This window comes from Arachis duranensis, chromosome 7, assembly GCF_000817695.3.
Source record: "Arachis duranensis cultivar V14167 chromosome 7, aradu.V14167.gnm2.J7QH, whole genome shotgun sequence".
NCBI classification, from domain to species: Eukaryota; Viridiplantae; Streptophyta; class Magnoliopsida; order Fabales; family Fabaceae; genus Arachis; species Arachis duranensis.
Genome location: NC_029778.3, coordinates 18,015,209 through 18,029,814, shown reverse-complemented (window position 1 = coordinate 18,029,814; position 14,606 = coordinate 18,015,209). Strand labels below are relative to the sequence as shown.

Here is a 14,606-nt window from a genome sequence, read left to right as displayed (position 1 = left end):
AATTTGTGCTTCGCTCCCCTGAATTTTGAAGATAGATATACACTAAGCTTTTTTTACTTCACCAACTTAAACCTCTTCACAATTTTAACTTATAGTTTGATGTATGATTTCTACAGGTCTCATTTTCATATCATTAGTGATTGATAACAGTGAAGAAAACGCATCAGCAAGATGGTCAAGGCCCATCTATACAGAGCAGCAAGAGATACATGCAGGTTGTTGGTGGTTTCTCGAGTTTTGAATCAAAGAGTGCTTCCATGGATGGTGTCCTCAACAGGAGCAATAAGGTGTTATGACACTGTTTTATTGAGGAGCATCAAACTTTCATTGCATAGACACACCAAAGTTCCAATTCTCCTTCATGTATTTCTTTGGGACCGTATATTGGCCTCTTCAATTGGCCCCGAAAAATGTATGCATGTTCACTAGAATAAAATTTTTCGTTTATCTTGATCTATTTTTTAATTTATTTAATCTTTTTGAAATGCTATGGTAGTGCTTAGATTGTAGTTGCCTTTGGTGGTGATGCTGCTGCTTTTTGTGCTGGTTTTGGGGACACTGCAGGTGTTTGTGAAAATGCCTGAATGATGGTGCAACATAACACTAGCAAGACAAGGTACAATCTTGTTACCTCCTGCTTCTTCATCTTTTTATATTCAGTTGCTTATTCAATTATTAGCCTTTAGTGTTTAGAGATAGATACACTCTTTGAAGAATTGTGTTGTGTGATGATTGGAATGAGTGTGTTGGATTGGTGGAGACGAGTGTGTGTGTGTGTGTATATATAGGGGTTATATTATTGCTTTCAGGCATATAGGATTATGATTGGTTGGTGAAATGTTTATTATTGCTTTCATCGCAGTAGTGGTATCCGCCATCAGTGATGAGCACACCGAGCTCATCAAAGCCTGCCACCTCTTCCGGTCATTTCCTCTTATGGCTAGTCTTTTCTAAGTGACAGATCACTGTACATGAGTCACTGCACCAAGAACAACTCAAGGTATGCTAGAATTATGAATTAATTGTTCTTACATTTAACTTTGTGTCTCCCTTATATATATGTTGCTACGTGAATTTGGATAATGAGGATTGTGTTTGGTAAATTGTTCGAAATTTGGACCAGTTTATGAATCGCTCCCCTGAATTTTGAAGATAGATATACACTAAGCTTTTTTTACTTCACCAACTTAAACCTCTTCACAATTTTAACATATAGTTTGATGTATCATTTCTACAGGGTCTCATTTTCATATCATCAGTGATTGATAACAGTGAAAAAAAATGCACCAGCAAGATGGTCAGGGCTAAACCATCTATACAGAGCAGCAAGAGATACATGCAGGAGGTTGGTGGTTTTTCGGGTTTCGAATCAAAGAGTGCTTCCATGGATGGTGTCCTCAACAGGAGCAATAAGGTATTATGACACTCTTTTATTGAGGAGCATCAAACTATAGAAAGTGTAGGAGGGTCAGAATCTGTTAGATAGTTAGGAAACTTAACTAAAGAGCAGTTAGAGAGATTGTAACTAAAGATTAGAATGACTTCACACCTCTATATATAGTGAACTGAGTACAAACTCAATAACAATAACGGAATTCAGTTTCTCTCTCTCTCTCTCTCTCTCTCACGACTAGTAAACATAAGAGTTTTTATTTAAAAGTTATGTTGCCATTCTTATATAACTATGCGTGCTATTTCACTTGTGAATCCTGTGTTTGATTCCCTTTTTTCCTCTTGTGCAGGAATCTTCTAGCTGCATTCCAAGCATTTTTTGAATGTGGTGGTGACCTTGAGATGGGCTAGGTATAAGTTTTCAAATTGCTCCATTTTAGGGATTTAAGATATGGCCTTGGAAGTGAAACAATATGACAAACTATTTCTTTGTTCAGATTTTAGCGAGAAATGGTGAATTATCTGAAAATGAGGGGTGGATTAATCTCATTGGAGATATAGCTGGCTGCATATCTATAAAACGACCAAAAGAGGTTATGCCATATATCTAATTACATTCCTCTTTATAATATTCAGATACATTGCACAGTGAAAAAGAAATTTCTGATGTTTAGTATTAGAATTTTTTTATTTAGCTTTATCAGTTGATAGTTTTGGAAATATAAATCAAAACCATTCTACATGTTCTCTGACAGCTGAAGCTTTTAGGTGGATTTAGGATTTCGAATTGTATGATAAACTATTCTGTCTTTTGGTAAGTTATTAGGAGTTTAATCCTAACTTACTTTTTAATTCTGGGTGAACTTATATTGTTCTGTTTTTCTTATCATCTTCCTCAGAAAGGTACCTGACTTTCACTATAATCATCTTTTCCTATAATAGTTCAAAATTGACTGAAGTTTTAAGTAATGAGTAGAAGATATCCTTGGAACATTCTTATCACCAGAAGTGATTATGGTGTTTATTTTTTGAATTTAGTTCCACCTTCTGTTTTGTGCCTGCAATGTTATTAACCTTTTTCTTCGTTCTCCTCCTATTTTTAATAACTTGTGTGGTTGTCTTATCACCTTTTGTTGACTTTAAAAATTTTCTTCTATAAAATAGTGAAAAATTTTGACAAATTTCTTTTCTTGATGAAAACATAGGTACAAAAGGGAAGCTGTTGCAGCTGCATTGTCAGAATTCGTTCGTTATAGGTGTATATATAATGATAGTTTTAATAAGTTTTCTCATGGTGGTGCTGGAATATTTTACTTGTCGATGTTTTCCAGAATATTACATGTGTCTTTTATTTATAAACTTCTTTTTAGATAATGGGTTCATCATCTCAGCATGCAATAGAGCGTGGAGATACAATAAGATACAATATGATTAAGGCCCCTGCCCATGTTCTTTTTTATTTGGGATGTAAATTATGATTGTCAGTGACTACAGGTGTTCCATGCATTTTTGGCGTCCTAACTTGTAAAGATATGGATCAGGTAAACTTATGCTGTATCATTTATTTAGCTTAGAAATTTTCTATTCTGTTAATGATTATTAAGATCATTTTATTTTTTTTATTCTTTCTTTCTGCTGACTACAATCCCTAAATCGTGCTGGTGGAAAATCTAGGAATAAGGGTGCTGAGGTCGCACTGACTACTTTAAGTTTATAGCTTTCATAGTATAATTTTATTATGCAATAATCATCTAATTTTTTATATGAAGCTACTCTTGTTATAGCTTCAACTAGATTTGGAATAAACTGATAATTGTAGAAGTGCATCAAGTTAATCTAAGCATAAATAAAATTCTCATTCTAAATTGATGGATAAGTATTGTGGCATTATGCAACTTACTCAATGTGGTTGTATCGAATCATGAATTCAAAGTGTGATAATAATTATGCAAAGGTTTCAAACATTCTCAATTATTCAAGAATCTTGTACTATTTATATCATTTAGTTTATTGTCACAAAGTTCATTATTTACTTAATTATTATACTACTTTGAATCTGTTAATTGAGAATATATATTATTGCTTTTTTCAAATAGGAGACATATAGTGATGTATGATAGATATTATTGCTTTTTTAATATTATTGCTTTTTAGGAAAATTGTCAGAAGCCAAGGCCAGTTGAAATCCTATGAAGATTCAGGAAGCACAAGTATATATGGATTATATTTATAGGCTTGTTCATGGTTAGGTTACTATAGTTAATACATTTTTATGTTGGATTTCATTTTGTTTGATTATTTTGTGATCTAGGACATAGTTGTATTTATGATTCATTGCAACTTGCTCACAAGTGTATACTTAAGAGAAATTTGTGTATCAATATTTTGAGTTTAATGAAATATCTCATTTTGTAGTAATTAATTTCAGTATATTTATATTATGCATAATAATAATAATTGGTGGCACAAACAATTGAGATTCTAGAAAAAAAAAAGTAGTTCGTTGTTTCTAAGAAAATGAGTATAATATAACTAAAAAAATTTTAAGATTTTAGCGGCAATAGTAATGGCAACTAAAAGTAAATAATATTACAATTTTAGAATTATTTTTAGTGGTCATATAAATTGCTGGTAAAATAGATTTTGGCGGCAATAGTAATGGCCGCTAAAAATGAATAACATTGTAATTTTGGAATTACTTTTGGTAGCCATATAAATTGCCAAGAAAATGGCCGCTAATAGTTATATATTTTTTGCGGCCATTAAAAAGGTCTTTACCGGCAAATGTTATAATTGCCACTAAAACCTTTTAGCGGCGAAGCATAAGACGGCTAATGTCTAATTGCCGGTAAATGTATTAGCGGCTATTTTTATTGCCGCTAAAAGCAAAATAAATGGCCGCTAAAAGTGATTTTTCTTGTAATGTATCTCTCCTTCTTTTTTTATTTTTCTTTTCCTTTTCTCTCTCATTTTTTTCTCTCTCTATCTTTCTATTCTACTAAAATATTATTCACAAAATTATTATTATTATTATTTTAATTTTTATTTAATTTTAAATTTTTATCACTTATCTTTTTAATATATATTTTCACTTCTCTTCTTTCAAATATTTATTACACATAATGTCATGGCCCGGACCAAGCCATGACTGATGCTCAAGTGACAAGTCCCTCAGCAAGCCAAACGACCAAATTTTCAGAAAAATGGACAGAATCTCCTCTGTTTCTAGGACCTAATCAACATAAATATTAACTCCCTGTGTATCAATAATAAATATCCATTTCCAAGGACAATAACAACAACACATTCCAATCATATCCACAATCAAATATATCCAAATCATAATTACTACATAAACAGTTCAAGATTCAAATAACATAACCCACACGAGGATCCTACTTGTGACATATGGAGCATTGACATAATCTAAATTTTGAGCAAATGTTCCATTATATAATTACTTAACCCTTGGAAGGAAGAAGGGCTCACCAAAATGACTAAAATCTACTGAGGGGCAGGTGGAATGGAACCTGGAATGACTCCTGTATCTGAAAAATATGGGAATATAATAGGGTGAGTTTTGCAACTCAATGAGCAAACATTACATCTATAACCCACACGAGACAATACAGAGTTTACCTTGAAAATTATATTTTCTTTCAGAGATGAGAAATTCATATTAATTAATTATGCAAAAAAAATAGATAAGTAGTTAAGCGGATGAACTAAAATAGGAGTTCTCATTGCAAAAGTCAATTCAAATCAAATATTACACACCTATGGCGGCTCTACCTCTAAGGGTAGCCCTTTCTTCTAGTGTGCCCGTACGGTATAACAGATCCAACGTGTGGCCTACACGTTGGGCTAGCAACGCCCCTGCTAGCTGAGATTTGAGTTAGATGCATCTAAGTTAACGTCATAACCGCCATTAACTATGGTTTTCTAGTCAGAGTCTCCCAAACCAAATCATTTATAACAAATCTCTAATAATTATAATATATTGCTAAATTTCCATAGCAAATAAAAAATATATATAAGAATGCATACTAAAATTTAATTAAAATTTAATAAAGTCAAATAAGAAAATATGTATGCTTTACAAAATATATAAATATTATCTCGTGTGTATTTTTATAAAATTGTAAGTTTCACAAATCAATATTTATTTCAAAAATTCAAAAATCACAATAATAAAATATTTTTTAACTCCAAAATTAATGATTCAACAAAATATTGATAATAATATATTTAAAAACAATTATAGATATAATATCAACTCACAACTTGATTTCAAAGAATCGGATGCAACTCTGAGTGCGCCAACGAGCTACTAAATGATGTCCAATAACTCTATAACTCTAAAAATATGACAATAATGATGTTTGTGAGCTACTAGCATTGTCAATTAACATAATCTTACTCATCTTGACCAAAAGCCCCAAATTTCCTAATCATAATAACCCTAATTCAGATTTATACATACCCATAAATATAGAGATGACAAAAATTAGGGATATGGCTAATTATTGAGTCAAAGAGTTACCTTGAAGCCTCAATAATAATTGAAACTCAAAGTGGAATGCTCTCTTCACTCATTAAATTGAAACTCCATGATTTAGAGTTGTGATAAATGAAATTTGAATTAATAAAATAAAGAAGAGGAGGAGAAAGAAGTAAGATGAAAGAAGTAGGTTTAATGATAGTGTGTGATTACAAGAAGAAGAGATGAGAAGATGGAAGAGATGAATAAGAAAGAAGGGAAGAGGAAAAGAGGGTTTTAGGTTTTGTTGGAAGGAAATAAAAGAAAATGAAAGAAGGAAGGGGGAGGATGGGAGTCTTCGACAAATAGGGGAGAAGGGAAGAAAATTTAAGTGGGGGCATATGCCCCCCACGTGCTTTCCATCTTCTTTTTTTTTAGTCATTACATTCTCTCCCCCTTAAGAAATTCGGTCCCCGAATTTCGAATTCATATACGGTGATAAGTGAGATAGTTACCTTCAAACTCAAACAAATACGGATATTTGTCGCGCATAGCGTCCTCCACTTCCCAAGTTGCTTCTTCTATCGAATGATTCTTCCAAACAACTTTCACATATGCTATCTCTTTAGAACGTAGTTTCTTTACTTGGCGATCAACTATAGCCACTGGTTCCTCTTCAAACGATAAATCCTTTTTTAGCTCTATGACTTGTGGTGCAAGCACATGAGATGGGTCGGGAAGGTATTTGCGCAACATTGATACGTGAAAAACTGGATGAATCATAGAAAACTCAGACGGTAGTGCCAAGCGATAAGCAACTGCACCTATTCTGTCCAAAATCTCAAATGGACCAATGTAACGAGGATTAAGCTTGCCTCTTTTCCCAAACCTCATCACTCCTTTCATAGGCGACACTCGAAGAAATACCTGATCACCCACTGAAAACTCTAAGTTACGCCTTCTATTATCAACATAAGCCTTCTGCCTATTCTGAGCTGCTAATAAACGTTCTCTTATTATGCGAACCTTCTCAACTACATCTTGTACCAAATTTGGCCCCAAAAGCTTAACCTCACAAACTTCAAACCACCCAATAAGTGATCTGCATCTTCTCCCATAAAAAGCCTCAAATGGTGCCATTTGAATGCTGGCTTGATAACTATTATTATAAGAGAACTCGATCAAAGATAGATAGTTGTCCCAATTTCTACCAAAATCTAGAACACAACACCTTAACATGTCTTCCAATGTCTAGATCATCCTCTCTGATTGTCCATCGGTTTGAGGGTGAAAAGCTGTGCTAAGATCCAGACGAGTTCCTAACGCTTTTTGAAAAGATTTCCAAAAATGAGAGGTAAACTGAGGCTCGCGATCTAAAATAATGGACATTGAAATTCCATGTAGTTTAACTATATTATCAACATAAAGTTGAGCATACCGAGCTGCACTGGAAGAAAGGGAGCTTGATGAGCGGATAATTTATACGCTTTTTGGCATTGTTTTCAGTATGTTTTTAGTATGTTTTAGTTAGTTTTTATTATATTTTTATTAGTTTTTAGTTAAAATTCACTTTTCTGGACTTTACTATGAGTTTGTGTGTTTTTCTGTAATTTCAGGTATTTTCTGGCTGAAATTGAGGGTCCTAAGCAAAAATCTGATTCAGAGGCTGAAAAGGACTGCAGATGCTGTTAGATTCTGACCTCCTTGCACTCAAAGTGGATTTTCTGGAGCTACAGAAGCCCAAGTGGCGCGCTCTCAACGGCGTTGGAAATTAGACATCCTGGGCTTTCCAGCAATGTATAATAGTCCATACTTTGCCCGAGATTTGATGGCCCAAACCGGCGTTGCAAATCAGCTTCATAATTCCCAGCGTTTAACGCTGAAACTGGCATAAAAATTAGAGTTAAACGCCCAAACTGGAATAAAAGCTGGCGTTTAACTCTAGAAAAAGTCTCTACACATGAAAGCTTCAATGCTCAGCCCAAGCACACACTAAGTGGACCCAGAAGTGGATTTTTACGTCATTTTCTCATTTCTGTATACCCTAGGTTACTAGTTCACTATTAATAGGATCTTTTGACATTGTATCTGTATCTCATGACACTTTACACATTTCTCATTGTATCTTCTACAGCATGAGTCTCTAAACCCCATGGTTGGGGGTGAGGAGCTCTGCTGTGTCTTGATGGATTAATGCAATTACTACTGTTTTTCAATCAATCATGCTTGCTTCCATTCTAAGATATCACTTGTTCTTAAACCTGATGAATGTGATGATCTGTGACACTCATCATCATTCTCAACTATGAACATGTGCCTGACAACCACCTCCGTTCTACCTTAGATTGAGTAGATATCTCTTGGATTCCTTAATTAGAATCTTCGTGGTATAAGCTAGAATTGATGGCGGCATTCAAGAGAATCCGAAAGGTCTAAACCTTGTCGTAGGAAAGCAGAGATTCAGAAGATGGAGCATCTCCAAAATCTCAACATGTTCTCCATTACTGCAAAACAAGTACTTATTTCATGTTCTTTTGCTTTTTACAATCAACCCTGATAATTATTGATATCCTGACTAAGAGTTACAAGATAACCATAGCTTGCTTCAAGCCGACAATCTCCGTGGGATCGACCCTTACTCACGTAAGGTATTACTTGGACGACTCAGTGCACTTGCTGGTTAGTTGTGCGGAATTGCAAAAGTGTGATTGCAATTTCGTGCACCAGAGCTGACTTCGTCATTTTATCTACAATTACCCAAATTGAATCAAACCCTTTAAAACTACGAGGTAAACCTGTTGCAAAAGCCATCGTAATCCTTTTTCACTTCCATTCAGGTATCTCAATTTGTTGCAATAACCCAGCAGGTCTTTGATGTTCAGCTTTAACCTGTTGACAGGTTAAGCAATGAAAAACAAAAACTCCTATGTCTTTCTTCATGCCTTTTCCCCAAAATAATTGTTTCAAATATTGATACATCTTATTGGAGCCTGGATGAACAATATACTTAGAATTGTGAGCCTCCTCCAAAATAGTTTTCTTCAAGTCGTGGTTATCTAGCACATATAAGCGTTGACCACAACGCAAAACATCTTGATCAAGAGAAAAGTTTGAGTTCCTCCCATTGCGAACATCTTCTATAAGCTTCCTTGGTTTCGGGTCATCACGTTGTGCAGCTTGATCTGTTCTATTAGGGAAGATTGGGCTCGAACATGTGCTAAGAAAACTCCTGATTCTCTAAGGTCAAATTGAATTCCACCGGCCTCCAATTGATGGAATTCTTCAACAATTGGTCTCCTTGCAAGAGTGATATGGGCCAAGCTACCCATAGATTTTCTACTGAGGGCATCTGCTACAATATTTGCCTTTCCAGGATGATACAAAATAGTACAATCGTAATCTTTTAGCAACTCCATCCATCTTCGTTGCCTCAAATTTACATCCTTCTGTTGAAGTATATACTTCAAACTCTTGTGATCCGTATAGATCTCACAGGTCTCACCATAAAGGTAGTATCTCCAAATCTTCAAAGCAAAAATGACTATTGCCATTTTCAAGTCATGAGTTGGATAATTCTTCTCATGCTTCTTGAGTAGTCGCGAGGCATAGGCAATAACGCGGCCATACTGCATTAATACACAATCAAGTTCTATCCGAGATGCATCGCAAAAGACTGAGAATCCCCCAGACCCAGAAGGTAAAATAAGAACTGGTGTTGAGGTTAGACAAGCCTTAAGTGTCTGAAAATTTTCCTCATAAGCTTCTGACCATTGAAACTTTACAGTCTTCTGAGTTAACTTGGTTAATGGTGCCGAAATTCTCGAGAAGTCCTTGATGAATCGCCGATAGTAGCCTGCCAACCCTAGAAAGCTACGAATTTCTGTCACTGTAGTAGGCCTTGGCCACTTCTGAACGGCTTCAACCTTCTTTGGATCTACCATGATTCCATCTTTTGATACCACATGCCCCAAAAATGTCACTTGATCAAGCCAAAACTCACATTTAGAAAATTTAGCATAAAGCTTGTGATCCCTTAAGGTTTGTAACACAATCCTCAAATGATATTTATGCTCCATAGCACTTTTCGAATACACCAAGATATCATCGATGAAGACGATAACAAAGCGATCTAAGAAAGGTTTGAAGACTCGATTCATTAAGTCCATGAAAACTGTAAGCACATTCGTCAGACCAAAGGACATTACTAAGAACTCATAATGCCCATAGCGAGTGCAAAAAGCAGTTTTTGGAATGTCTTCCTCTTATATCTTCAATTGATGGTACCCTGAACGCAAGTCAATTTTTGGGAAACAAATAGCTCCTTGAAGTTGATCAAACAAATCATCAATCCTTGGCAATAGATACTTGTTGCGAACAGTTATCTTATTGAGCTAACGATAATCTACACATAGTCGCATCGTTCCATCCTTCTTCTTTACGAATAGAACAGGAGCTCCTCACGGAGAAGTGTTAGGACAAATGAATCCTTTCTCTAGCATATCTTCCAATTAAACTTTTAATTCTCGTAACTCAGTTGGAGCCATACGATAGCGAGGAATAGACACAGGTTGGACTCCCGAAGCCAATTCTGTGAAAAACTCAACTTCACGGTCAGGCGGCATCCCCGGTAGCTCATCAGGGAACACGATAGGAAATTCTCTAACAATAGGAACCTGATCAAGACTAGGCACTTGGGCATCAACATCTCTAACAACTGCCAAAAATCCTTGGTTTTCCTGATCCATCAATTGCATAGCACTCATAGATGAGATGATGCTAGCTAAAGTGGGACAATCATCACTCGTAAAAACAAAAGGTGAGATACCCGGTATGTCAAACTTTACAGTTTTGGAGTAACAGCCCACATCAGCATGACAAGCTGCTAACCAATCCATGCTTAGGATGACATCAATATCTTCCATTTGTTCTAAAAGGATCAAATCAGCTAAGGTTTCAACCGTGTTAATTCTAACAACACAAGACCGAAACACGACTCGAACCACCGTAGAGACTCCAAGTGGAGTGCCAACATGAAATGGGTGGGATAACAGTTCAGGTCGTTTATCGAAACGAGATACAAGATGTGGAGATATATATGAATAATGAGAACCCATATCAAAAAACACTCAAGCATCTAAAGAAAAAACTTGTAAAGTACCTGCCACCACAGTATTAGAAGCTTGAGCATCTTGACGTGTTAAAGCATACACACGTGTCTGACCTCTTCCTCTTTAGCTTCCTCCTCTGTTATAATTCTGACCCCTGCCACCAGTTCCTCTACCATTAGCACCAGAAGAATTTCCAATAGACATAGCTGAAGATGATGGCATTGGTGTTGTAGGACGTGCAATACCTAGAGCAAATCCTCCTCTAGGATTTGGACAATCCCTCCTAAGATGACCAGATTGACCACAACCAAAACATGCACCAGTAGCCTTGAAACATATACGGAAATGGTAGATCCTATACTGTTGGCAGTAAGATTTAGTTGGTCTTGTCTGATTAGAACCATGTCTGCTAGATTGAGGGGTGCCCCCAACAAAAGGTCTTGGACTCGAAACACTCATAGGAACAGATCCAGAAGAAGCAACCCCACCGAAAGATGTTTGAGGATGAGCTCGATAACCCGAATAACCTTGTTGATTAGTCTGACCATGATGAGACTGAAATCCTTCTGAACTAGATCCACCAGAAAATTGTCCCTTCATCTTGGGCTTTTTACCAACATCCTTAAAAGCATTTCTCTCTGTTATCCCAGCTTCAATTCCATAGGCAGTGTTTAGAACATCCTTAAAAGACATTCGTCCGACCTCAGGCATAAGAGTAGTGAACATAGGTTTTGCCAATCCACGAACGAAACGACAGACTTTCATCTCTTCTGAATTCACCAAGTACGGAGCACACTTAGAAAGTCTAGTAAAATCCTTAACATACTCAGTCACTGTCATATTCTCTTGCCTTAATCTTTCAAGGGCAATTGCATCTTCTGCTTGCTTATTCGCTGGATAAAATTGAGTGAGAAACTCTTCAGTGAACTCTTTCCAAGAAGGAGGAGGAAGTCCAGCTGCTTTTTTGCTCTCAAGAAGAGACTCATACCAATATCTTGCTGAACCACACAAGTTTTAGGATACTAACTCAACAGCCCATTCCTTGGTGCACTTGAGAGCTCGAATAGCTTTCTTTGCATCCTCTAGATATTATTGTGGATCTTTATCCAACGAATCTCCAATGAAAGTGGACGAATTCAACTTGAAATACTTTTCAATTGGCGGATCTTGATCCCTAAACAATTGATGAACTCTATGAGGTTGAGAATTTGGCATACTAGGAATTCCTGCTCCACCCTATTTTAATTTGTTAGGACCTGTAATACCGCATAAAGTGTTTGATTCATTCCCCTTAATTCAGCCACTAAGTCCAGTTGAGCCTCTCTTACTGCGGGGTTTTCTCCTTCGCGCCTACAGCTATCCTTTGTCTCCTTGGCATTTGTCGAAGCGCTCCAAGTGGCGGAGAAACTGCTCTATTAGATTCAGCAGTATCAGGAGCATTAACAGCTCCACCACGTCTTTTCTTAGGTGGCATCTTCCACCTATTGAGTAAATAAGTGATTGGATTACCAACAACATATGTATATGGAGTTCAAAGATAATAGGACAGACAGAAAGAATTTTGAGACCAAAAATTTGAGGACAACTTCCTATAGGCCTCTAGTAACATCACACTTTGTGAAAATGGGTCGGCTTCCATTTGCACAATTGTGATCTTACTAAAGAATATTTGCTCCATATTACACAGGAAAACCTAAAGCTCTGATACCACTTTGTCATGGCCCGGACCAAGCCATGACTGACGCTCAAGGGACAAGTCCCTCAGCAAGCCAAACGACCAAATTTTCAGAAAAATTGACAGAATTTCCTCTGTTTCTAGGACCTTACCAACATAAATATTAACTCCCTGTATCAATAATAAACATCCATTTTCAAGAACAACAACAACACATTCCAATCATATTCACAATCAAATATGTATATGGTTAAATCCATGAGTCTTACATAACCAATTCATAATTACTATCTAAACAGTTCAAGATTCAAATAACATAACACACATGAAGATCCTGCCTGTGACATATGGAGCATTGACATAATCTAAATTTTGAGCAAATGTTCTATTACATAATTACTTAGACCTTGGAAGGAATAAGGGCTCACCAAAATGACTAAGATCTACTGAGGGGCAGGTGGAATGGAACTTGGAATGACTCCTGTATCTGAAAAATATGGGAATATAATAGGGTGAGTTTTGCAACTCATTGAGCAAACATTACATCTATAACCCACACAAAACAATACAGAGTTTACCTTGAAAATTATATTTCCTTTCAGAGATGAGAAATTCATATTAATTAATTATGCAAACAAATAGATAAGTAGTCGGATGAACTGAAATGGGAGTTCTCATTCCAGAAGTTAAATCAAATCAAATATTATACACCTAGGGCGGCTCTACCTCTAAGGGTAGCCCTTTCCTCTAGTGTGCACGTATGGTATAACAGATCCAACGTGTGGCCTACACGTTGGGCTAGCAATGCCCCTGCTAGCTGAGGTTTGAGTTAGATGCATCTAAGTTAACGTCATAACCGCCGTTAACTATGGTTTTCTAGTCAGAGTCTCCCAAACCAATCCAAACCAAATCATTTATAACAAATCTCTAATAATTATAACATATTATTAAATTTTCATAGCAAATCAAAAATATATATAAGAATGCATATTAAAATTTAATTAAAATTTAATAAAGTCAAATAAGAAAACATGTATGCTTTACAAAATATATAAATAACGTCTCGTGTGTATTTTTATAAAATTGTAAGTTTCACAAATCAATATTTATTTCAAAAATTCAAAAATCACAATAATAAAATATTTTCAAACTCCAAAATTAATGATTCAACAAAATATTAATAATAATATATTTAAAAATAATTATAGATATAATATCCACTCACAACTTGATTTCAAAGAACTGGAAGCAACTCTGAGCGCGCCAATGAGCTACCAAATGATGTCCAATAACTCTAGAACTCTAAAAATGACAATAATAATGTTTGTGAGCTACTAACATTGTCAATTAACATAATCTTACTCATCTTGACTAAAGGCCCCAAATTTCCTAATCCTAATAACCCTAATTCGGATTTATACATACCCATAAATATAGAGAAGATAAAAATTGAGGATATGGCTAATTATTGAGTCAAAGAGTTACCTTAAAGTCTCAATAATAATTGGAACTCAAAGTTGAATGCTCTCTTCACTCATTAAGTTGAAACTCTATGATTTAGAGTTGTGATAAATGAAATTTGAATGAATATAATAGAGAAGAGAAGGAAAAAGAAATAAGATGAAAGAAGTGGGTTTAATGATAGTGTGTGATTGGAAGAAGAAGAGATGAGAAAATGGAAGAAATGAATGAAAAAGAAGAGAAGAGAAAAATAGGGTTTTAGGCTTTGTTGGAAGGAAATAAAAGAAAATGAAAGAAGGAAGGGGGAGGATGGGAGTCTTCTGTATACGGGGAAGGGAAGAAAATTAAAGTGGAGTCACGTGCCCCCCACGTGCTTTCCATCTTTTTTGTTTTGGTTATTACATATAATTTGGAGAGATTATTAATGTTGTGATTAATAATTAGAATCATGATTCAATTATTTTAAAAAAATAATTTTTATAATTATCAA

General features: G+C 35.5%; 1 long non-coding RNA gene across 5 annotated transcripts; it reads left to right on the top strand.

The window, feature by feature from the left end:
- The first annotated feature begins 514 nt into the window (after nucleotides 1-514).
- Nucleotides 515-3,765, top strand: LOC107458168 (uncharacterized). 5 transcript variants are annotated; one of them, XR_008001232.1, is made up of 8 exons: nucleotides 515-616; nucleotides 866-1,000; nucleotides 1,238-1,414; nucleotides 1,743-1,803; nucleotides 1,890-1,985; nucleotides 2,598-2,648; nucleotides 2,763-2,933; nucleotides 3,547-3,765. It is a non-coding gene; the product is annotated as an uncharacterized LOC107458168 (long non-coding RNA). The 5 variants fall into 5 exon arrangements; XR_008001231.1 differs by having other exon boundaries at nucleotides 1,890-2,206; XR_008001229.1 differs by having other exon boundaries at nucleotides 2,598-2,933.
- Nucleotides 3,766-14,606: the final 10,841 nt, after the last annotated feature.